The following is a 26,518-nucleotide window of genomic DNA, read 5'->3' as shown; positions in this document are numbered from 1 at the left end:
TAGATTGGACTCATCCAATAGCAAATGTACGGGATGGAGATCCTGCAGAGCTTTCCACTGGAGTAATGGGGTCAAGGGAGGGGATTTTTTTGTCCTATATCACCTCCCAGGTTATTGTGTAGGGTTTCCTGACCCTCCAGAGCAGCTTTGGGGTAGTCACAGGGGGTACTGGGGGCAGGGCCATAGCTAGGGGGTAGCAAGCCCCCTCCCACAAAATTGGCTTTAAAATATGTCCATAAATGTGTCTATAAATGAAATATCAATTATTGCCCCATAAGAAAATGTTTGAAATAGAGGGTATATTGAAAGGGATTTGGAGTTAGAGGAGAAGCAGAAAGAAGAGCTAATTTGTCCATGGCAAGGGGGCGGGCACAATCTGGACAGTTCTGCCAGGGGCACAAGATGACCTAGCTACAGCTCTGGCTGGGCAGAATTGGCAAAAAATGCTTTCCTCCAGCAGAGTGACCCATAGGTGTGGTTCCGCTCTTAGATAGTCTGGATTCAATACACTGAAATCAATATGACTTCCATCAGATATGACCAGCTTGTCCCATTGACTTCAATGGTACCAAAGCGTAGCTAGTTTTCTGAAGTGGGGGAGACTGGGAACTGAGATCTTTTAGTAAAAACATTACAAGCCCCTGATTACTAAAACTCCTGTTCAGATCCTCATTTGTTTATAAAAAAACACGCCCAAGGCATTTTCAGATTTTCTCTGTCTTTCTTCATGGGGAAAAGCAGTCAGATTCTTTAAGTGGGCTACAATATCCTGTGTTAAGACGTCACATTCCATGAACCACATTACATCCTGGTACATTTCTGAATCTCCTGTACAGAGCAGATACTGCTATTTTCACTGATGAATAGAAAAATGTCTCCCAAAGAAAACATGAAGGAGGCTAGTAACCAGGTAGGAGAGCTTATATATATCATTTGGTGTACATAGTGGTCCCTCTTGCAATAAACAGCTGTGCAAAATGTATGTAGGGGGAAGCGATAGATGCCGTCCACTCAGCATGTTTTTATGCAAAAGCATGAGGCTGAATTTTGCACTTGAAAGCCAGTGTCCATTTTCAAGCACAGTTTTTATTCGCCTGATAGGAAAAATGAAAAGAACTCTGAGATATTTATATTTATCTTGGGAAATCCAGTTCCTGGCAGGGGCAATAAACATAGGAATCACCTCTGAAATATAGTTTGGTCTCAGTGATCATTTTATTTGAGGGATAGGGGAAGAGGACTGGAGGTTAATATCCCTGTTTCATTTTACTCAGGTGAATTCCCCTGGACCGTAGCTTGTCAATAATCACTGAATAAAAATATAGAAAGTGTCGCACCAAGTGTCCCAAGGAAAGTCAGCAATGCGAAAAAAGTTCTAAGACTTTAATATTTTTCCCGTTTTGCAAACATTGTTTTGTGTCTGCCTATGTGTCGTCTATGCCTATGCGAAAGGCTGGACTGGATGAATCCCCAACTGGAATTAAGATTGCCGGAAAAAATATCAACAACCTCAGATATGCTGATGATACTACCTTGATGGCAGAAAGTGAGGAAGAATTGAAGAACCTTTTAATGAGGGTGAAAGAAGAGAGCGCAAAATATGGTCTGAAGCTCAACATCAAAAAAACTAAGATCATGGCCACTGGTCCCATCACCTCCTGGCAAATAGAAGGGGAAGAAATGGAGGCAGTGAGAGATTTCACTTTCTTGGGTTCCATGATCACTGCAGATGGTGACAGCAGTCACGAAATCAGAAGACGCCTGCTTCTTGGGAGAAAAGCAATCACAAACCTAGACAGCATCTTAAAAAGCAAAGACATCACCTTGCCGACAAAAGTCCGTATAGTTAAAGCTATGGTTTTCCCAGTAGTAATGTACGGAAGTGAGAGCTGGACCATAAAGAAGGCTGATCGCCGTAGAATTGATGCTTTTGAATTATGGTGCTGGAGGAGACTCTTGAGAGTCCCGTGGACTGCAAGAAGATCAAACCTATCCATTCTCAAAGAAATCAGCCCTGAGTACTCACTAGAAGGACAGATCCTGAAGTTGAGGCTCCAGTACTTTGGCCACCTCATGAGAAGAGAAGAATCCCTAGAAAAGACCCTGATGTTGGGAAAGATGGAGGGCACAAGGAGAAGGGGACGACAGAGGATGAGATGGTTGGACAGTGTTCTTGAAGCTACTAACATGAGTTTGGCCAAACTGCGAGAGGCAGTGAAGGATAGGCGTGCCTGGCGTACTCTGGTCCATGGGGTCACGAAGAGTCGGACACGACTGAACGACTGAACAACAACAACAACATGTGTCGTCAGATACCCAGCTCTATTTCTCTGTAGCATCCAAATTCAGGAGAGGTGGTTTCTAAAATGACCTCACACTCTCCTTCAAGCTACCAATGATTTGGGTTTTCAATGGCAAAAAATTAGGGTGAGAAACTTCATGGTAAAAGAAAACTGTCATTTTATTATAGCCACTAGACTCTATGTTGGCAAAGAACCAGATTTTTTTTTTTTTTTACTTCATAGGGAGATCAGCTAAACTCATAAAAATAATACCTAGGGCCAGAAAACAGTATTACAAAAATCTTAATATGCATGAACCTTCGTCTGCTTATGAAAGGTGGAACTTAATATTATTGCTTATTTGTGATTTATTCATTAATGCTGAACAAAAGAGGACACGAAGAGCTGGAACTTGGGATAGTTGAAGCAGTTCTTCCTATTAATTTCACTTTGCGTGGATCAAATTCTAAAACAGCAGCAGCAGCTCTGGGATACTGCTAAATGTATTGCACTCTATCTTTTTCAAAGCATAACAGGCATTCATCACACTGGAATAACAAAGCCGTAATCTGATATATGACAAATATTACCAGCTTAATGGCTGATGTCCATTACTGATGGGACCTGCTCACTATTTAGAAAAGTTTGGCATTGAAGGATTACTGAACAAACAGAACACCTGAAAAAACTTGCATACAAGAGTCTGTCATCGGGTGTGATCGAGGACATTACCTGAGAACTCTGGCTCTTATCTTAAGTTGGAAACGGCTGCAATTGCCAACAGCTCCAAACAAAGAGCTTCTGTCAAGGAAGGGTGACACAGCGAGCCTGTCAGGTGGTGCTTTACCTTCCCAAGACTTCATTCCTCTTTATGGATCACCTGAGACCAAGCTGTGCACCAGCCTTCAGTAGGTGGGCAACATCACAAACCAATTACTATCAACAGAAAACTTCTCATCTGCTACGCGGGAGGGAAAAAGCGCCAAACATTCTCCCATGAGAATTTGTGAGAATTGGGGGGGGGGGATTCCTCTACACACAGAAAGTGGGGAGGGAAGCGGGTAGATCAGGGGTCCTCAAACTAAGGCCCGGGGGCCAGATGCGGCCCGATCGCCTTCTAAATCCGGCCCGTGGATGGTCCGGGAATCAGCATGTTTTTACATGAGTATAATGTGTCCTTTTATTTAAAATGCATCTTTGGGTTATTTGTGGGGCCTGCCTGGTGTTTTTACACGAGTAGAATGTGTGCTTTTATTTAAAATGCCGCTCTGGGTTATTTGTGGAGCATAGGAATTCGTTCATATATTTTATAAAAATATAGTCCGGCTCCCCCACAAGGTCTGAGAGACAGTGGACTGGCCCCCGGCTGAAAAAGTTTGCTGACCCTTGGGGTAGATGGAGATGGAGAGAAAGAGAGAGGGGGAGAGTTTTTCCAAGCAGTAAAGTGTACATACCAAATTAAGGTATGTGTTAACTTGGTCTAAACTATACCACACCACAAGCAAAGAACAGTAGCAAAAAACCTGACTTTCAGCAGGGATGCCCTTATGGTGCAAAGAGTGGTCAGGCAATCCAGATTAGGTCTATATAAATTGTGAATTAATTTACTAACCACCAATAATGGCCTGTTATGTGGCTTGAACTTCTTCCCTGATTTTTTATTTTTTTTATTTGCACCTTCAGGATGAGAGCATAAGCAGGAGGTTTAATCAAGAACTTCTGGGCCACCATAGTTGGTGGGCTGAGCAGAGCCTGTTCACATGATTTTCTCAAGAAATAATCTAACTGCAATATAATTTGCCCTGAAAATTAGAAACGGAGCTTTGCGTACAACATGCAACTGCTCATAGGAGCCTTTACGCATCCTTTCATTCACCACCGCAGAAGAATGGAGAAGTTATGCGACTGCTTGTGGTGAAGTACATTGCAGCCCTTCCATCGATGAGAATTGTTGTTTTGCTTTGCTCTGATGTTATGACTGCATGCTTAAACTGTTGTGGTGCAATGCCTTTGCTCATGTTACAAAAGGAAGATCAACTGCTGTTTGAAAAAAATATATCAGGAGGGGGGGAAATTGCAAGAAAAACATAGCTTGGAGACGTTGCTTTTATCTCTCTCTATTTACGCTCTAATTCTTCTTGTCAGCAGCAGGCACTATCCTGTGTGAGCAGTAAGGATTAGGTCCTGCTTCAGGAAAACACCAATTACAATAAGTGCTGCAATCCTGAAAGTATTTACTCACACTATATTCCCAATGAAGCTGAGGGAATTATTTGCTGATATGTGGTCTCGAGACTTCAGATTTCCAAAGCACAAGTTTTGTCTTTCCAACATAATACATTACCAGGGAATATTTAATTCCTTCAGCAACTTCTTCCAGTGTCTAAAGCATGTCCGTCATTCACACACCACCAGAGAGGCAGGTATGGACAAGGCAGTGGCAGGCTACTACAAAGTCAGCATTTTGTATATTCTTCTTTTTGTCCACAAAGGAGCTATCGTTATCTCAAACAAATGCTGATACTTTATGGAAGCAGCACAGCTTTGTAGAATTAAGACAGAACTGTGTGTTTTCTTATGTAAGTAACTCAAAATTAGCTTTGAATTACAGAAGGTGGCATGGATTGGATAAAGGCTCTGCATTCTGTATACATGCCTGCTAAGCTGTCACTAATGGCTGCAGCTCGAAGGCCCAGAAACATCACACAAGCTTCATATTGTATGAGTGGATTCTCCCCCAGACATTTAAGGGAACTGGTAAGCTTCTGGGCACCTACAGGCCCCCATAGGAGCACCTACCAGAAAGGCTGCACTGCGATCATGAGGGATCACGGGGGATCCAAATCCACCTCAAGCATTTTAACGGAATAGCAATGTTTCAAATAAATAAATAAACTGACAACAAAGTTGCCTTCAACACTCTCTTGTTGCTGATTGCTTAAATTGTGATGCAGAAGCTTCTTGGGGCGATTAAGATGGGCACAACCCAGCCAAAATAAAACACTTTTAAGTCTCAGTGATTTATGATCTTACTCAAGCGCTAAGATCAGACTTGGAGGCCCCACTCTCAGATCCACCAGTAAAAGCTGTGAGACTGGCAGCCACCAGAGACAGGACCTTTTCAGTGGTGCCTCCATATCTTTAGAACTCCAAGGAAGGATGTATGGTTGGTGGTTTTTAAAGGAACTTTGAAATATTATTTTATTTTAAAGTCTATTCCATGTTTTATTAATTTTCAACACTAGAGGTTTTAATTGTTACTGCGTTTGAACTTTGAATTTTATTTTATAGAATTAATTGTGTTTCACTATGTTATGTTTGAACATCCACCCCAACCTCTTTTCTGTTTTGTAAGCTGCCTTGTGAGGACAACATGCGCTGAAAGGGTGGAATAATAATAATAATTATAATAATAATAATAATAATAATAATAATAATAATAATAATAATAATTTTTTATTATAATTGCCTGATAGGGATTCAAGATGGCTAACAGATAAAAATGAAAACTAAATATTAAACATTTACAGAATTAAAACTATCTACATGTCTGGCTTGAGGAATCCCCACCCCCCATGGCACCAAGAAGCAGGGAGGAAACAAGAAAGTTCTTACTTATGATTTATTCAGTCATCATGGTGAAAGACAAAGAATTCCGGTCATTCCTCCATGATGGAGTTGCTCGCACTGAGCTCCCCCCCTTCCCTTCTAACAGCAACACCTGTATCTACGGTGTCCGCCCATGGTCAACTGTCGTTGTGCCCTTTGTTCTTGCACCCAGTGCTTCCCCCCCCAAAATGTTTAGGGGTACTCTCATTTTCCTACTCATAGTGAAATACTGCCCCTCAATGAGTCCAAACTTAGATTCACAAAATGTTTAGGGGTATGCGTACCCCAACGTCCCCCCAGAAAAAAGCACTGCTTGCACCCTTAACGAATGTCACGTTTTGGGAGAAAGGGGGTCAGTTATGCTGTCCAGTGATGTGTCAGCTAGCTGCTCTGTCTCCCCTCCGCCTCCTCCTAACACCACATAACTCTTCTGTTTGACTGTCTCTGAGCTGTTATCTTCCTCAAAGCCCTGCTGTAACTCGAGACTGCCTTCCTCTTCCTTGGAAGCTACAGGAGAAGGGGTGTGTGTGACCTCTACCACTCCTCCTCCTCCTCCTCCTCCTCTTCAGTCAAGTCCCTGACACTACATCTATACATATGTATATACCAGACAAATAATTACAGTAAAAACAGCACAGCACCAGCCGTTTCATTACAAGCAGTCAGGTCCCCAAAGCCTGATGGAACAAGTCTTCACCTGCTGGCAGAAAGACAATAAGCAGGGAGGGAGTTCCAAAGTCTGGGAGCAGCCACGGAGAAGCCCCTTCTTGCATCCCCACCAAGCAGGCCTGTGAAGGTGATGGGACTGAGACAAGGGCTTCCCCCAAAGATCTCAAAACCTGGATAGGTTCGGTTCGTATGAGGGACTACAATCTTTCAGATAGTTTGGACCTAAGCCACTAAATAATAATAATAATAATAATAATAATAATAATAATAATAATAGGAGTGCAAAAGTGCTTAATTTTGCCTGGACTGTGAGGTATACAATGCCATTATTTTTTTTAAAAGAAAAATACTATGAGAAAGAAATTATATATAAGACCCAAACACAACAATATCCACCATCTTTGAATCACAATTTCCTTCTCATTTATTTATTTATTTTTATCAAGCAAAGTCCTTTTGCACCCACAGAAATCTATATATCGTTTCTATCTAAACCATGTTAGTGCAAACACAACATGGAACAAAACGTATACAGTGGTACCTCAGGTTACATACACTTCAGGTTACATACTCTGCTAACCCAGAAATAATGCTTCAGGTTAAGAACTTTGCTTCAGGATAAGAACAGAAATTGTGCTCTGGCTGCGCAGTGGCAGTGGGAGGTCCCATTAGCTAAAGTGGTGCTTCAGGTTAAGAACAGTTTCAGGTTAAGAACGGACCTCCAGGACGAATTAAGTTCTTAACCCGAGGTACCACTGTATAAAAAATAATAATATTTCCATCTTCATTTGTTCAAAGTAAATTCTGGAGAAAACCTACATGATTGGCAAGGATTTCTGACTAATTGGATCCACATTTGGCTCAAAAAGGCTGTCACTATCTCTGCATTTAGATTAATAGCTAGCTGGTGATCAACCATGTCGATTTTCAAGTATCTCATTCACCTGAGAGAGAGAGATGAGATATCAGAATTCTTCAAATGCTGCACTATTTACGTGAAGGAAATTGCAAACAGAAACATCATTTTGAGAATTTCAGCAAAGATGAAAGACGAGCAGATGTAGCAACCACCATAACCAGGGGAGGGGAAACAACTTGAAGGTCTTGTGTGGAGGGAAATGAATTTTGGACTGGGGAGGGGAAGAAATGACTGAAAACTGACCTTTTCCAAACAATAGCTCATTCCGTTAACTAGTGTACTAATTTGCACTTTTTTGGGGTATATGCATGAAATGCCAGGGTTTAATTTTAAAGAGTGGGGGGAGAATACTGTATCTTCCCATGTATAACACCCCCCGTGTATAAGACTACCCCTTGCCACAGCCACCAATCACCCACCCTATTTCCGCTGACCAGCTCCTGCTCACAGCTGCAACCAATTGCCGGTCCCCCCTCTGCACTATCCGTGTATAAGACGACTCCCAATTTTTACATTATTTTCCAGTAAAAAAACCTTGTCTTATACAGGTACATTGAAACGTACAGTATATAGAAAGTTGGATCCAGACTAGTGTTAGGTGCTGTTCCATTCACTTCAATGGAGGGCGAGAATATTCTGCAAGCCAGCAAAGCATAAAAGACAATACAAGCAGGAGGCGGGGCTGTAGGATGGATCAGTGAAGATTGTCTCTCCTCTACCCTCTGCTGGGTCTTGGTCTCCTCCATAAATGGAAGGATCCTTCAAGTTGTAGAATGACTACAACCCTTTTTTGTGGTATGCAACTTAGCCAAAAAACCAGCTACCTTCCAAAGAAACCCTTTTATTTTGGATTTTCTATTAATATGCATGTTTACTTGGAACAATGAAAATGAACCTGTGGCCCTCTAGGTGTTGTTATACTACAACTCCCATCATCCTCTACACTGGCTGAGCTGAGATCCAACAACAACTCATAGACTGATAGAATTGCAGAGTTGGAAGTGACCCTAAGGGTCATCTAGTCCAAGCCCTTCTGAAGGGCCAGCATGTTCAACACCCCTTAGATGCACCACTGAATTCAACGCTTCTTTCCTCGAGTTAGGTGTGTAATTGTTCTTCCTTATAGATTTCAACAAAACGTCTTTTTTCTGGGTTGGTACCTCCCCTGGAGGGACCCAGGTGGTGCTGTGGGTTAAACCACAGAGTCTAGGGCTTGCCGATCAGAAGGTCGGCAGTTCGAATCCCTGCGACGGGGTGAGCTCCCATTGCTCGGTCCCAGCTCCTGCCCACCTAGCAGTTCGAAAGCACGTCAAAGTGCAAGTAGATAAATAGGGACCGCTCCGGCGGGAAGGTAAACGGCGTTTCTGTGCGCTGCTCTGGTTCGCCAGAAGCGGCTTTGTCATGCTGGCCACATGACCCGGAAGCTGTCTGTGGACAAACGCCGGCTCCCTTGGCCTATAGAGCGAGATGAGCGCCGCAACCCCAGAGTCGGACACGACTGGACCTAATGGACCTTTACCTTTTTACCTCCCCTGGATCTGAATGGATTTCATTTTATGTAGTGTAGTTTCAAACTGTTTTTATTATTTATAGTTGCTGTTTTTAATTGTTTTTATACACAAGTGTTTTTAATAGTGTGTGTGTGTGTGTGTGTGTGTGTGTGTGTGTGTGTGTGTGATCATATTGTAAAACACCTTGAGATGCCTTGTGGGAAGCGATTTGTAACTGAAATAAATAAATAATAGCGTTCAGTAATACTACTTTGTAGTAATAAGAAACTGAATAATATGTAATTATGGTATCTCCCTTCTCTTCCATGTCCTTCTGCAGAATCTCGTCTTTTCCAAAAGCTTCTCCATCACACCCTGTTCCTTTCTCTTATTTTTGCTTGAAACTTGATGTTGTAATCTAGTCATGTATATGCTCCACTATGTTAAGGGGAGCTTTCAAGTAATTTATTCTGGATTAATTAATCCAAAATAAATATTGCCATCTGGTTCAGTTTCCAGAATCATTAATATGGATTAGCATTGTCACTGCGCACATCAGGACATAGTCACATAAATCAGGGAGAGCCCTACAAACTGCAGCGGCCACTTCAGAGGATGATGGCACCATTTCCCTCTCCTTCACTCCAGTGACACCGGCAATGTTGTTGTACCGGACAAAAGTGCATCTAGCATCAAACGCATAGTGAGGAGTCCCATGCTGAATTTGCTGCATTCACAACTGACTTCTGGGCTGCCTGAATCAGCCCCAACTTGACACTGTAAGCTTACAGCAACTATGTTCTGGAAAAGCACTCTGAATGTTGACAGCACTGTAAAAATAACAAATAGAAATGGAAATATAGGATGGTGATGTAATGGCATTACTGCAAGCAAAGAAGAAGAAGGGCTTTAGTTTTAAAAATCTAAAAAAAAATACTGATTAAACCTGATACAAAATAGGGTTTTCCCCCCTGCAAACAGAAATAATTCTGTTAAACATAACTTTACACGCACATACATGTGGTATTATTTGAACTACATAAAGCATTGCCAAACGTCCTTTCACAACTTCAGGAGAAGTCAGTTCACCTTCAAATGCTTAGGTTGTTCCTCATCATTACATATTTGCTTTCCATAACCTAAAAGAAACAGCTAAGCTTTGCATTCAGAGAACATTTTACATTGTCTGCCAGGTATTTCCTGTGCACATCCCCATCTAAATCTCCTGGTTCTTGTAACTAATGTCTGTGAAGAAAATCCTGTCATAATTATAGTCCTGATTCACAAGCAACCATTTTCTTCAGAAAACTGGTTTAGCTGTGTTGACAATCACATTTTACACTGATTCTTTCCAGATGAAATGATACTTTTTCAAATAATGTAATAAAAATGTAAAGTCAGCTGTTTTAAAGACATAAAAGTGATTTATGAGACATGTACTGTGTTCAGTGTTGGGGTTGTTTTTTTCTTGACACAATGGAAGTTTTCTTTTATGGGGGAAGTTAATTATTAACAGCAATCAAAACCACAAATTAACAGAAAAATACATTGTTGCTCATTTTTAAAAGCAACACCATTACCGCGTTTGAAATGAATTCTGCATTGTATTATGTGTTTTTTGTTTGAATGAAGTTTTTTTTTTGGGGGGGGGATGTACACACTGAACCAGTTTATATGGGTGTATTTTCTGCCAAACTAGTTAACAGTTTCATCAGTTACATCATTGTTAGGTGTCAGAGTTATCACTTCCTAGAAATGCGACTGGGCATTGCACCCTCTGAGAGCTATTATTTGAGCTGTTTGCAGATCACACAAGTTAGAAATGCTTTGGCTTCTATTTGAGATGCTTTCTTTGTTCACAACCCCAAGAGGCAGAAGACATATTTCCTCCCCTTTAAAATGAAAATGTAACGTCTGCAAAAACAGTTTGTACAACTAGAAATGTACAAAAAGGCAAATCCAGAAAATAGTGAAAACCCACAAATGGTGACGCTGTTGCAACACTCCCAACCTTTTCAGTGGGGCTTAATCAGGAGAGGTTCTCAGTGGATCATCTGCCTAGAAGTCATAGTGCTGAATGATCGCAGAGTCCGCAAATCCCCCCCTTTTCCTCCAAGCTCCATTTATAAATGCAATGATGGGGCCAAGAGGCAAACTATCAACTGCTCTCCCCTCCTGACTGATACCACATGACTGGCCGTGGGTCTAACACAGGCACAGGCAAACTTGGCCCTCCAGATGTTTTGGGACTACAACTCCCATCATCCCTAGCTAACAGGACCAGTGGTCAGGGATGATGGGAGTTGTAGTCCCAAAACATCTGGAGGGCCGAGTTAGCCCATGCCTGGTCTAACACCATAATTCAAATGAAACTGGGCTGTGTGGCAATACTGTAGTCATCTCTGTTAACAAAACCCACTAGCTCAAGCATGCCTGGAAGTCTCTCTTTCTTACTTGGAACAGAGACCCTACAAATAGATCCAGAGGCATAAGGAGGAAAATAGCCAGGGATGTTTGAGGAATTTACTCTTTGCAGATTAATGTGAGGCTCAGAGCTTCGCTATCCATCAGATTTCGCACTTTTCCAAATAGCGATGTGGTTCTTGTCACTTTAAAAGTATCTACATAGTATTTTGAGTGAAAGTGCACATTTATATACATTCATAAGTATGTATTTAAATACCAATATTTAAATGATTTTTACAAGTTGCAGATTAATGCAGAACTGCAATGAAATCAGTTGTGAAAGTGGAATTATGGGCTAGGAGACACAAATTTGCTCATCCCTAGGAAACACTGACATGTCAAAAGCATGATCTTGCTTGCTAAGTTTTGGCTTTGTGATTTTGTGGAGAGCCCTGCCTGAAACCCAAGGCAAAATATTTACACGCATCCCACGTATTATCTTATTTATTTAAATAATTTGTATACCACTTAACTACAACAGTCTCTTAAGTGGTATACAAAGATACAATACAAAAAAAAATCAGTTAAAAGGATAAAATCAAACTTCCATTAAAATGCTAGCTAGATTTTTTTTTTAAGGCTTCAGTGGGCCCTGGAAGTTCAGCAGGGAAAGGGCCTGTAATGGAGCCCTTTATATGTCCAGCTGGCCTTTGACAACAACAAATTGTTGCTATTTTTTGTTGTTGAATATATGCTATATGGTAATTTATGGACCTAATAGGTATCTAAAGCCATTTGCCACTGTTGCTGTATGTAGGTTTTATTTTATTTGTTTTTTATCTTATTTTTTGGAAATGTACATCCAGTGTTTTTTCCCCTTTAAATATTTTGGGGATCCCCAAGAGAGTGAGGCCCTAAGCTATAGCTTGTTTAGCTTACACATAAATCCGGCACTATATTGGACACATAATACTAAATCCACAGCTCCTGGTGGATATGAGGCATGTATATGCACCATGGGGAACCACTAACAGGGGCTCCCCCCCCCCCACAATCTCAGTGATTGGGCAGGAATAGAAGGGATAGGGCAGTATTTGAGGTATCCTGAACCCAAACTGTTATGGGCCATGTAAATTAATACAAGAAACCTGAATCTGGCCTGGTAGCATATGAGGAGCCTGTGTCAATTGTTGAGCATCCACTGATAATGTTCTGTCTCCAACAGCCTAGCTACAGTGTTTTGCGCCAGCTGGAGCCCTTGGACCAGTCCAAGAGCATTATCTGAAACCCCAGAGAGTGACTAACAGCCAGCATAGGGCCAAGATATGCAACCTATGTTGGATTCCAGCTCCCTCCAGCACTAGCAGGCATGGCCAATTGTTGTTAGCACCTGTCTGTCTCAAAAGACAACGGGGTGTTTCTCCAGGGGTGAAGTCAAACTGCTGCTTTAGCAGCACCCAAGTGAAACCCCCAGGGCATAAGCCTGGGCAGTGTGTATGGAAGTCCTGGGCTGCCCAGACGACAAGACCCCTCTCTCTACCTCGCTAATGTGATCCAGAGCAATATGTTTGGCACCAGCTCGGCTGCCAGAGTTGCTGGAAGGAAGCATACAAGGCAGCATTCAACCATCTTAGGGACTCCACTCGAGGTTTGTGTAGGGTTTATTCCTTAGCATTTACTTCTTCTGAATATATCCTTCAAGACAGTGGATGTTTAGAAACCTCCTTCTCCTAGATGGGCCACCTTCCCAGGTTGACAAACCCCATCTGCTCCTCACGTTTCTCTACAGCACGTGCAGAAACTGCTTTCTTGACTGTTGGACCCACTAATGGTCTTGTCTACTCAATTCACCAGAGCCTATCTTCGCTTTGAAGTTGTAGTCCAACAACATCTGGAGGACAACAGGCTCCCCACCCCTGGAACAAGTAAAACACTGAGCTAGATGGACCAGTGGTCTGACTCAGTATAGGTCAATTTACTGTGCTCCTAACTGTACAAGTTAGGCTAAAATAAAATGATTTTAACCAAAGACCACCAAGGGAACTTAATGGCTGAGTAGAGACTTGAACCTGGGTATTAGGGGGTTTCCCATCTCCAGGCCTGCTACCTGATAGCCTTTTTCAACTGTGATGTCTAGACTGTGGAATGCTCTCCCCAGGGAGACCCAGATATGGCTACCATGCTGCTCACCTTTCAATAAGCAGCCAGAATGTGAAATATTAAGTCTGCGTCTGGCCTGATTAATTTTATTTGCTGCTCCTGGAGATAGCAAATTGGGTGTTTAATTCCCACCCACCCCTTATGGCTCTTTCTTTTTATATATATATTAAAACTGGCTGTTCCCCACCAAGTCTGTACGGCTTGCTGCCTTGAGAGTCTCCTACATAAAAGTGCAATATAAATGTTTTTAATAAAAATAATAAATAAAATAAACACAGGTTCAGCATCCTTTGGTTACAACCGTTTAGCCGAGAAAAGGAAACATCTTGGAGATTAGGTAGCTTTTCAAAAGAGGAAGATACCAAGCTAATACAAGGAGGGTAATTTGTGTACTTTGTAATGTAAGAGTCTGTCCATGGCAGGCTAAAGGCAATCTGGGGAAAAAGAGTGTGTATGGAGAGAGAGAAGATGAACCAAATTAGGAACATATGTAGGAACGCCTCCCCTCCCCCTCCCCCTCCCCCTCCCACCATTGGATCATTGTTTAATTTAGCTAAGGAAAACAAATAAAAGTGGTTCACACATGCAGGCCAGACATTTCCCACCCACCATTCTTCCCAATATTTGTAGGTGCGACCTAACGTAGAAAAATGTGACGTGTAAATCATTGCTGCATGGATGCACTCTGCTGCAATTTCAAAAATCAGGTTGGCTCCAAAAAGTACAGCAGTGGCTGTAATAACTGCAGATCAGTGCATCCATGCAGTGTTTGCTTACTGCTGGTTCACACAACACATTCATTTACATAATGCCCAAGGGTGGTCCACATTAGGGAGCAGATGGAGAAAACAAGCAACCCATGTGCATATATAAACTGGCTTCTCTAAAATAACACCAACCTGGCGCATTCGTATTCTTGTGTAAGTCCATTTCAGAGCTAAAGTCACCGACTTAGAAGCAATTATATTTTATTTTATGTTATGCAATGGCTATCCAACTTGATGAGTGTGGGATTTTCTAATTCTGCGCTTCTACTGCAGGTATTTTCATCAGACACATCTATGTACACCAAACCAGCCTTGGGAAAGCAGGGTATGGGATTATAATTTTTTGTGTTGTGCTAAGGTGGAGCTCCTTTTCTAGGATCATCTCACTACATCATTAATAGTCTACAGGCACCAGGTGAAGTTGTTTCTCTTTCAGAGAGTTTTGAAGCATTTGCTAATTGAATACTGCTGCCACTGCTTTTAGCGAGTCTGCTACTTTAACTGGGGTTTTTTTTGTCACTGGGTTCATTTGGTTATAGTGATTTTGCTTTTTATTATGCCCGCCAGAAGCTTTCCCCAACCCTGAAATGTTGCTTGTATGGCCAATGCACAGAGGTGATGGGAATTGTAATCTTATGAACATTTGGACGGCACCAGGTTGGGGAAGGCTGCATTAAAGTTTTACAGTTTTAGTGGATCCAGAGTTCAATAGGAATGCCCTCTTCCCTTTCTGTAAGCCTCAAGATTGAATGGAAATTGCTGGCTGTGATCTGACAAACCCTTTGGGTCTCATGCAAAGGTATGGGATACTGTTTTATTTTTCCAAGTTGCTGCTCCTCACATTGTGTTCCAAACTCCCAGGTTTTGGGGAGAATGTGTTAGGCAGGATGGGAAGGATGCCATCAGAAAGAGAAACTCAGACGTCCATCTGCATGGCCCTCCATGTTCAGAGGCACCAAGCCATGAATAGCAGGTGGAGAGATGAACAACAGTGGAAGGCTCTTGATGTTACATCCCGTTCATAAGCTTCCTGGAGGCATATGGTTAGCCCCTAATGGAGAGAGAAAGATGGAGGTGGACCGTAAATCTGATCCAGCATGGATTATTTTATCTTTGTATGCTCTCTGGACTAGAAGCATTACATGGTTTCTTGCACAATAGGTGAAAAAAGACCATGGGTTGCATGTATCCAGTTGTGCCCTCTACTCACAGAAGGTTTTCAAATCCAGCATAAGGTTCCTTAAATGAGAAAACAGGCTATTTTTGTTGCTTCTCCCTATTCTCTAAAATCCCACTTCTGCTCCAGCAGGTTGAGAGACCTTTTAGAACAGTACAATAGGTGACATAACGGGGGCAGCAGGACACAGTGGAAATATGCTCTCTGTTGGAGCAAAGAGACTTCCATGAGTGAAAGGTCACTACTGGATACAATACAATCCATTAAGGAAAAAGCTCGCAGCAGGTCCGTCAACTGGGACCTCGTAGTTGAGGGGCAATTTTTGAGCTCAGCTCTTTCTTGTCCTAGGCCAGTGTTCTAAACTGCTACACCACATCTAGCTCAACTGATTTAAAAAGAACAAGAAACTTTGCAAAAGTGCAAAACTGGAAGGCTTCTTCATGATAATGTGAGGATCAAGCCAACTTTGCATGGCTTCCCAAACTTCAAGAACCATTCCCCCCCCCAGAGTTGGGCTGGGTTATAAGCAGTGAACAGGCTTCCATAGCTAAAAATTGTTCTGCTGTTCTTAACCTTTAAAACCTTCAGAGAAACTTAGCACAACATTTATTGGCAAAAATAGTTCATTAAAATTTTGGTAATTAACTGGTTTGCCACTGTTATGTAAAATGGTAAGTACTGTATGGAGAAAACAGACTAATACACGTATGCATTCTTCTGCCGCCCAGTTTATTCATTCTTATCCGTTCAATTTCTAAATCATTAGCAAAAGAATGCATTGAGGTGTGGAGTTACTGTATAAGTACATATGTGATTCAGATTATTATTTATAGCATCTGAACATGCTAAAAGGATTTTCTTCAGTCAAATTTACCCTCAGTTTCAAGCTTTTACCACAATAAACATCAGATTATGTTTATGTTGGCCATAAACCTGTCAGTCCTCAATAAACAGATATACTCCGGTGACTCGAGCTCTGCTGTCAAAAGGACTGTCAAAATGCACACCAACTCTTAAATTAAACCCTACCAGCACAGAGAGATTCAGTTGCAAAAGTCTTATTTAGGACAACCCAACAAAAAGCTCACCCTAGCAGATAAGGACGGATATTATATCACAGGCAAAGATCGGAAAGTTCCACAGGAATTTCACAAAGGATCTGATCTGCTTCTCCTTAACAGAAAGCTAATGTGACCTTTAATACTCTGTTAGACGGAGCCTGACTCTAGCAAGTCTCAATTAAATTTTATGTTTTGTGGCTCCCGTTTGCTTGTAATACATGAACAAAGTTCAATGGATGACTCCTACTTTGAAGATTTTAATTCCCTATTGGGACAATTTATTTCCACCTAGACAGCTCCTCAGAGATTGTGTCTTTGTACTGCCCAGCATATGTTGAGAATGGAAAGATCCTTAGAAGACACTGGGAAATGTGTCACCTAAATTCCCCGTGCTTATTTCATATTTCAGTTATTGAAGTTTCTAGAAACTTTATTTATTACCAGCATTTATGTCATTCTTCTCTATCATAGATAATCCAGGCAGGTAGCAATAATACAGGAGAACAGGAATAGGGAATCTTTGCCCATTGCTGAACTATAACTCTCACCAGCCCTAGCAAGCATGGTCAACAGCAAGGGGTGATGGAATTTGTAGTTCAGCTACATGTTGTCAGAGACCGTGCTGAGGAGGGCTGTGCTGAGGAAGAATGATGGGAGCCTCCTGCTCCCGCTCCCCCTGCTCCGGATCCTGAATCTTCCCAGGAGCAGGGGGACAGTATAGATTTTGAACAGTGGTTTGCAGAGGGACATAGTTCAGAAGGCAGAAGCTGGGAAATACTGGATGGGGAACAGCTAGGAGAAGAAGTACTGGGAGAGAGAGAGTTAACAGATTCACTGTCTCTATAAAAGCATTCATCCGCTCAGCCCAAGGTCAAGAAGAGCTGATAAGGTGGCAGCACAGTGGTTACGAGCTCAGGTTACAAGACGCGGTAGTGACATGGGTGACTAGGGAGGAAGTGGGTGGAACCCTTAATTGGGAGCACCATCATTCCTGGGAAACGGATTCTTTGTTCTCTTGCTGTGATCATTAAAGTTTCTAACTGGTAAGAAGAATCCTTTTCCTTTTACAGGTAGGTAGCCGTGTTGGTCTGCCATAGTCCAAAAATAATAATCCTTCCAGTAGCACCTTAGAGACAAACTAAGTTTCTTCTTGGTATGAGCTTTCGTGTGCATGCACACTTCTTCTCTAAGGTGCTACTTGGCCTCTAAGGTGCTACTGGAAGGATTTTTTAAAATTATTTTTTATTTTGTCCTTTTCCTTTGTTCTGCTTATCTACTGCCAAATGGGAGATGAAGCCGATTCCCTGAAGTCTGACACATGTAGAGGATGAATGGTTCCCTACACCTGCAGTTCCAACTGCCTGTCCTGACCATCAGAAAGTATGTGTTTTCTCTATCTCTTTCCAGCCGTGTGAAATCTAACATATTCTCCTAGAAGCAAAATGCTGATGCAAGATGTAACCTTGTTTCGGAAAATTTTAAAAGTGACAATTCCTAGAAAAAAGGGCAATCTCAGAGCTGATTAGGATACCTTTTTGATTCCAGCACAGAGATACCAAAGACAAAAACACACACAGTATGTTGTCAGCATAAATGAATGTGCATGCACTCAAATTTACATTTTTCTCAGCAACATGCTGCTCCCTTTTCTTAGAAGATATGTGGCAGTTTAAGGATACATCCCCAAACTGACCAGAGACGTGCACATTTTATAGCTGGGTATCTTATAGAACAACAACCAAAAAAAAAAAAAAAACCAGCACAAGAAGTACTCCTCAGAGGATCAGATTTCAAAATACCAATCAGATATTGCCTCCTTCTCAGCAAGATAGTATGGTACAATGGCAGGAGCCATGCCAAAAAAATGAGCCAGAGAATTCTGTGAGCATTGCAGAAGATGCTTGTAGTGTTTTCTCATCCAGGAAAGAATGAGGTGGGTGTTACTGCAGGAGGTTTTTTGTGCATGCATGTGTATGCTCTGCTTGAATCGTCCAGCTGTGCATGAGACTGTTGGCATGGTAAAACATGACTTATGGGTCAGATATGTGCCCCCAAATTTCTTAATCCCGCTTATTAACCTTCAGTTCTGAACATACACAGGTGGTTCTCCCTCCCCCTCCAAAGAAATTGTGAAAATAATAGTATATTTCCTCTAAAGATCTGTGGGCTTCAATTACTCTTTGAATATGTTTTTAGCTGTTTCTTGGCTAAAGGAAGGAAAACGATTGCTAATTTAAAAAATCTGGCAGCATTTACAATTATTTTGGAAACAAAAATTAATCAAATTACACAAATGAAATGATTAACATTAAGAGAGCAAGAGAGAAAATGCATGCCACAGAACTCCCCCCCCCCTTTATATTTTATTAGCTCTAGGAACACATGCTGCATTTGATCAAATGTGATGTGCTATATCCTAATGATATTTTTGGCCATCGCAGAGGAGAACATGGGATGGGAAGGAGACAAGGAGTGTTGTCCTAGAAAATATAGCTCATTCAGTAGAGCATGAGCCTCTTAATCTCAGGGTCATGGGTTTGAGCCCCACATTGGGCAAAATATTTCTGCATTGCAGATGGTTGGACTAGATGACCCTTGGGGTCCCTTCCAACTTTACAATTCTGTGATTCTATGATTTCAAAATGCCATAGGCTCACTAGAATTAGAGCCTTTGAAATAGGGTGACGTGGAAATAAAAAAAGCATAAAATAAATCTGGTCTTTTTCTTTTAAAAAAACATGAAAGAAAAAAGAAAGAAAAAAGCCAAATGAGTGCTGAAATCCCAAGGGCTGCAAATAATGATAGTTTATATTTTATTTATGCACATTGCTTCATTTTTATGAGACAGGTCAGATGGGAAGTACTGTCAACATGGTATTTATCAGCTAGAGGAGGAGAAAAAACTGCAGCTGCATGTTCCTGGCATCTGATCAAGGCTTGATGACCACATATTTCAACATACCTTTCAATTATGAACATGGCAGAAAGACCATTTGCTATACAAAAAGAAAACCCTGCAGCTCAGAGTCATAGCCTATTAAGTTTGCTTGATTACTGAAGCTGGTGATTTCTACAATTGCCACAACAGGGCGACAAAATCAGGCCAAGATAACATATGGCTTGATGGTTATTTACAAAATAAAAAATAAAAAAATTCAGCCCAGAGCATACGGACCCCAGCTGGCCTTTCAAATCCTATACATATCCCCTGATACTGGTTTTTAACTGTTAACTATGTACTGCCAAGAAGAACTTGACCATATACTGTAATCTTACGGCTGATTTTATAGAAAGGGACTCAAAATTCTAGTCCAATCTTGCAGTTGTTAGTGTCTTTCTTTAATCCTTTCCTGTCCAATATGGTTTAAAAACAAATGTGCATAATGAACATATGTAAATGATTAATGGTTGTTTCCATTCTCTTCAGGAAAGGGCTATCTTCATGCTTAACTCCATAATCAGTTATTCTGAGCCATTAAGATGGCTTCCTTCTCCAAAGCAATCCTAGACTTCAAATATAAAATCCAGGAAAGCAAGAATATTAATTCCTATACCATCTACTCATATGGCCAGACCAAGGAATTGGGGATCATTTCCTGTGGTCACATCTCACCATACCTGCATGCACCGATGATCCTTCTGAACCAGTCGCTTGACAGGAATTGCACCCCGAGGAAGCTTCCTTCTTTGTTGATCTCATAGAATCATAGAATCATAGAGTTGGAAGAGACCACAAGGGTCATCCAGTCCAACCCCCTGCCAAGCAGGAAACACCATAAAAGCATTCCTGACAGATGGCTGTCAAGCCTCTGCTTAAAGACCTCCAAAGAAGGAGACTCCACCACACTCCTTGGTGGCAAATTCCACTGCTGAACAGCTCTCACTGTCAGGAAGTTCTTCCTAATGTTTAGGTGGAATCTTCTTTCTTGTAGTTTGAATCCATTGCTCCGTGTCCGCTTCTCACTTTACAAATGCTCGCTAGGCAAAAATTCACTTATCTGAACACAAGGAATTGGTATCCAAACCCTGCTATACGCACCGCAAATTCAGATATTCCAACAGAAAGCGTTTAATTGATCTGTCTGTGGTTGAAGGTAGCACAACTATGAACCTTCTCTGGTGGACTTCTGAGCTCTGTCACCCTCCTAGGTAATTTTCAGTTCTATGATCCCATTAATTAGGAACCTCTCAAAGAGACAAACCCTATGTTTAATGGTTCCTTTTACGCTATTTCAACACAACTTGTGAATGTTTATTCAACCAAAATGCTTTTACTTTTAAGAACTGCTGCTTCACTTCACTTTCTTTTCTCCTGCAAAGCAGGTGTGTGCCTGGTTAATATAGCTGGTGCATGCCACATCCATGACCTTTTTGTGCCTCCATCAAGCCACCTGGAAAAACTGGGTAATGTTTTTGAATTTTAAGTGTCTGGTTAATTAGCATCCACATGCAGTAAAGTCTGGCTAAAAGGGGCTAATGTCAAAGGAAACTTATCTGCCAGTGGGGTTGGGGAAGGAAAGTCCTGTAGAGACTGGTCATGAGCGTTCTCATTCTTTGTAGTGGTCCAGGCCTAATTGCATTTTTCTAAGAAACAAAAATGTTGATCTTTCTCTTAACTGGCTTAGAGTTGCTTTTACTTTACATTTTGTACTTGGGCACAGATAGCCAAATAAAATATCATATGCATAATAAGTCAGTTTTGAAGTGCACACCTGTGTAGAAAAGACTACTTTCTCTCTTTAATACATGCACAAAGGTCACATGGGAAAGGATTGGAAGTACTTTAAAACAAACTCTTTATTTTAGAGGGGTTTTTTTTGGTTACATTTTAAAATAAAAATAAAAATAACACAATCCCTCTTATATGGCATGCAGTTTAGAACAGCAGAGTACATAAATTAAGAGATAAACAGCAAGGAAAGAAGTAAAAGAAGCAATTGCTGCAAATACACATGTTTCTAAGCATCTTTGTACATTAGTGAAAAAGTAACTTAAGATGTTGCCCCAAATCTTTAACTGGGAAGCTGAAACAGTCTTTAGAACAGGGATGGGAAATCTGTGGTCCTCCAGGTGTTTTTGGACTACAACTCCCATGATCCCTGACTACTTGGAGCTGATGGGAACTGGATTCAAACAACATCTAGAGGGCCACAGACTCCTTTAGGGGGGGGAAAGATAAACCACAAAATAAAAGTTTGTTTCATATAATAAAATTTATTCTTTGTCCATTTAGTGATGAAGAAATTTCCATGTACTTTGAATGATGCTGCCCCTAATCTGTGTTCTCTTTATTTCTTGGCCTATCTTATCTAATTGTTCAAATAACTGTCAAAATTTCAAGAGGAAGTTCTGTTTTGAAGTGAGCCAATGTTAAGTTTTGCAACTGAAACTGATAAAAGGCAAAGATCAGGATTTTACACTGACTACTATAGACTTAAGGCTCTATTAACATTTTTATACCTGATTAAGGTAGTCAAAGGCAAGCCCATGCAATTATTTCCTCTTTTTAGAAACTATGCTAAATACTGTAGATGTGGGAGTAAAAGCATTATTTTAATTTATTAAAACAAGGGATGATGGAGTACCATGAACACAAACCAACAGTTCTAGGAACCAAGCCAGTGATGTTTTCAAGCCTTGGGAGAAGGAAGGCATGGAAACTCAAGAGTTTGCCTAACCAAATTCTATCCTAGAAACTTTATAATCCAACCTCTGGAAGAAGAAAAGACTATGACAAAGTCTAGTGGCCAACGCCATTAAATATGAACCTCCAGATCTGGTTCATAGTGGAACTTTACCGCCTTATGTCTCTTTAACTGCTGTAGCTTATGGTGAGATTTTTGTGATGAAAATCCTTTCAGGTGCCTCAGTTGTTTAAAGCAAATGCTGTTATAACATATTCAGATAAGGCAAGCAAATATGGCAGCCAAACATAAAATAACCTGAGGCTTACTGTATTTAAATTGTCATCACCTGGCATTGCGAAAAGTTCCCTAAAGAAGAAGGTTTAAACCAATTACAGGTAGGTAGCCATGTTGGTCTGCCATAGTTAAAACAAAATAAAATAAAAAATTCCTTCCAGTAGCACCTTAGAGACCAACCTGCACACAAAAGCTCATACCAAGAACAAACTTAGTTGGTCTCTAAGGTGCTACTGGAAGGAATTTTTTATTTTATTTTGGTTTAAACCAATTTACTAAATGCTCCCAATAAGGTTGCCAAACAGATTTCCCTATAGCAGAAATTCCACATGTTGAAGCCATCCTGCTCCTCACAGCCTCATAACCAACTCAATTCAAATTTCATGTTGGATTTTACGGTGGCAGTATTAATGAAAATAAACAGCCTCATGATGAGAACACAGTTTGCAAGTAGTAAGGTGTAGCCTTAACTTGAATTGTTCAAAAAGCAGCGCTTATATTACAGCTCACAATGTCTCTTAAAGTTACCTTCTTTAGCAAGCATTTGAAAGAAAGCACACAAGAGCTGCCCTCTTTCCCTCGACTGAGAGCACCAAGATTTGAAAAAGAAAACAAAATTCTTCATGCTTTCTTCTTGTCAACACTACGACCTGCCTGTGGCTGAGTCTCAGATTCCTAATCAGCTCTCACTCAGCCTAACACCAGTACAAAAGTTTTCACTTATTGTTTGGCAGCGGCTAAGCTCACCAAAGGGCCTGCAACGAGTAAGAAAGTGCTCACCAGAAAAAGCCCAAGTCTTCAGCATTAAAAGAGTAAGTGTTACATTCACTAATCTTTGGTGTTGACAGAGAAAAGTCTAGGAGCAGATGCTTTTCAAAAGGTTATTGTCCTCTTATTCCATACTAAGATTTAGCAAGTTATTTTTATATTGTTTTAAGATACTGCCTGTTATTACCAATGTGAAAAATAGCTTTCCTGAAGTCATTTTTCAAGCCAACAAATCATGGTGGTAAGAGGAATATTTTATGCCCTGGGGGTATGTTTGAAAATGATAGAGGTTATGAAACAATCTTATAAATATCTCTGAAACAAGGTTGCAATGGGGTACACATTCAGGCCCTGATTTATGTGTGACGTGGCCTACTGTACCTGTGCAAGTATTCATCACAATAATGTCATGTCCAAATGCCGATATGAACCTACAGGTATATATGACTGGGAGTGGCCACCGAGACCATATAACAACGGTCCTGAAAGACCTACATTGGCTCCCACCTATACGTTTCCAAGCACAATTCAAAGTGTTGGTGCTGACCTTTAAAGCATTAAATGCCCTTGGCCCAGTTTACCTGAAGGAGTGTCTCCATCCCCATCGTTCAACCTGGAGACTGAGGTCCAGCTCCGAGGGCGTTCTGGCAGTTCCCTCACTGCGAGAAGTGAGGTTACAGGAAACCAGGCAGGGGGCCTTCTCAGTAGTGGCACCCGCCCTGTGGAACGCCCTCTCACCAGATGTCAAGGAAATAAACAACTATCTGATTTTTATAAGACATCTGAATGCAACCCTGTTTAGAGAAGTTTTTAATGTTTGATGTTTTTAATATTCTGTTGGGAGCTGCCCAGAGTGGCTGGGGAAACCCAGCCAGATGGGTGGGGTATTATTATTATTATTATTATTATTATTATTATTATTATTATTATTACATTAGCATGCCAGCAATAACAAAAACAGGAAGTTGCCTTATACCAAGTCACACCATTGGTCCATCTAGCTCAGTATTGTCTACCCTGCCTGGAAGTGTCTCTCAAGGGTTCCAGACATGAAACACTTCTAGTCCTACTTGTAGGTGATGGGGATCAAAACTGAGATCCTCTTTGCAATGCAGATGCTCTGTCACTGACCTATGTGAGCATGCCAGTGATGTACAAATGCTACTTGTGTAAAAATAACACAAATAGAAAGTGCATTCATATGTTACAGGACATGCTTGAAACATTTACACAGGTAAGTACTTTTCCTGTGGTCCATATCCCATATAAATTGGGTCTCAGTGTGACAAACTACTTATTTCTTCAGGAGCTAGTTAGACAACTGCAGTACCACCCCCTCACAAACACACACTTTCTTGTTAAGCCTATAAACACTACAAGCAGGTTCAGATGAAACAGGAAACTCTAGTTTTCCAGTACAATAACCCAGAACAAAAAGCAGAATTTTGCACACCCCATACTCTCTTCCATTTACATGCAAGCAAGGTGGAAATTGAAAGCTTTCTACCTTTAAATGGACCAATGTTCCCCATCATATCAGAACTTTGGGAACTGTGGTTTGTTTAATCCCCAGTTGTTCTCACAAGCCACTGTTTGAAGTAACCACTGTTCACCGAGGTTGGATGTCACATGGCTCATTTAAAATTGAAATAAGAAGCTTTCCTTCTTTTACTTGAGGGCATGAAAGAGGAGGAGAGGGAATTGCAATGCGTGAAAGTCTAAGCTACAACATTCTCAATAAATGGCTACTTAAACACCCACAGTGAAGGAGAGTCCACCATCATCCGAGATCATTGGTTCCATTGTGAAACTGCTCCTTCTTGCTAAAGGTTTTGTCTAATGATACCATGGTGCTTTTTCCAGTCTCAGGGAATAATGTTTTGATAGTCCAAAGGATGTGCTGCTAGTTGCCAGGAAGGAGTCACTATTGCTCCTGGACATGAAGGGAAATGGCTTGGAACTAAGTCTAAATGTTAGGGAACATTTTTTAAGGCACAGGTTATTTTTTATTTTTAAGCAGACCTAATATATTAAGGAAAACAAGTCTTCTATGTAAAGTAAATGAAACAAAACTTTATCATTATCTTTCTTGCACAAAAACTCAAAAAAAAGTTTTTTATGTTTCCTACCTACCATACACCAGCTTTCCCATTGTGTCAGCATTACCTCATGCACCTGTACTGCATAAAACTTGCCATTCAATAACAGTTAATGAAATAAGATCAGTTTCATAGTTACTTAGGAAATATTCTAAACACTTCAACCCCAGTCACATAAAAACTTAGGCACATGCTAAATTTTACATTCCAGGAGTTACATACTCAGCTGGTGAAGAAAAACACTAATTGATACAAAAGGGCCTAGTATTGTTTTTCCAGCATGCTGCAAATTCACAGATCACCCAATATTGACAAGAGGTTCTAGCCATTTGTGGTTTTGCCTTAGCAGAAAACACTTCAGCTTGTCAGGGCATCTGATCTTCCCAGATCCCCAAATACTCTTAAGCCCACTTCCTCCCCCAAAAGCTGCCCCTAAGGAAGATGATGTTCTTGAAATATTGTTTTATATATTTTGTAGTTTGTTTGTCACAGCACTGAATGGAAGATGGCAGGATCCCCAAGAAGAGTTTGGATTTGATATCCCGCTTTATCACTACCCGAAGGAGTCTCAAAGCTGCTAACATTCTCCTTTCCCTTCCACCCCCACAACAAACACTCTGTGAGGTGAGTGGGGCTGAGAGACTTCAAAGAAGCGTGACTAGCCCAAGGTCACCCAGCAGCTTCATGTGGAGGAGCAGAGACGCGAACCCGGTTCCCCAGATTACGAGTCTACCGCTCTTAACCACTACACCACACTGGCTCTCAGCGGAGAGCTGGCTTCAAGCACTAGGCCTGTAGGCAGACCAACTCTGCATTAGAAAAATATCTGCAAACATGACATGAAGACTGGCAACATTAACCCCGCTGTGTGGGAATCCCTTGCAGACGACCGCAATGCCTGGAGACAGGTCATATATCCACAACAGGGATCAGAGGAGGAATGACTACTGGGGGAAGTGCAGAAAGAAAAAATATCATGTTGCAGCAAAACCGGACACCTTCGTCTCCCTTCTTGGTCTCTACAGCCACAGCTGACGCTGTAACCCTCCAATGGTTTGACTTTACCCTCAAAGGTGTACTCTTCCATTGTCTTGCGAGATGGACGGATGCCACCATAAACTTGTTATTTATTGTTTAGGTGTATATTTAGTTTATATTGATCATAAGTTTGATATTGTCAGTTACTCTGA

General features: G+C 41.1%; 1 protein-coding gene across 2 annotated transcripts in view; it reads right to left on the bottom strand.

The window, feature by feature from the left end:
• SLC25A21 (solute carrier family 25 member 21) overlaps positions 1–26,518 on the bottom strand; it is a 273,159-nt gene that overhangs the window by 71,087 nt on the left and 175,554 nt on the right. The gene's annotated exons all lie outside the window — the stretch shown is intronic.

This window comes from Lacerta agilis, chromosome 1 (assembly GCF_009819535.1).
Source record: "Lacerta agilis isolate rLacAgi1 chromosome 1, rLacAgi1.pri, whole genome shotgun sequence".
NCBI classification, from domain to species: Eukaryota; Metazoa; Chordata; class Lepidosauria; order Squamata; family Lacertidae; genus Lacerta; species Lacerta agilis.
Note: the sequence above shows the minus strand (reverse complement) of the source record. Positions and strands in the feature narration are given on the sequence as shown.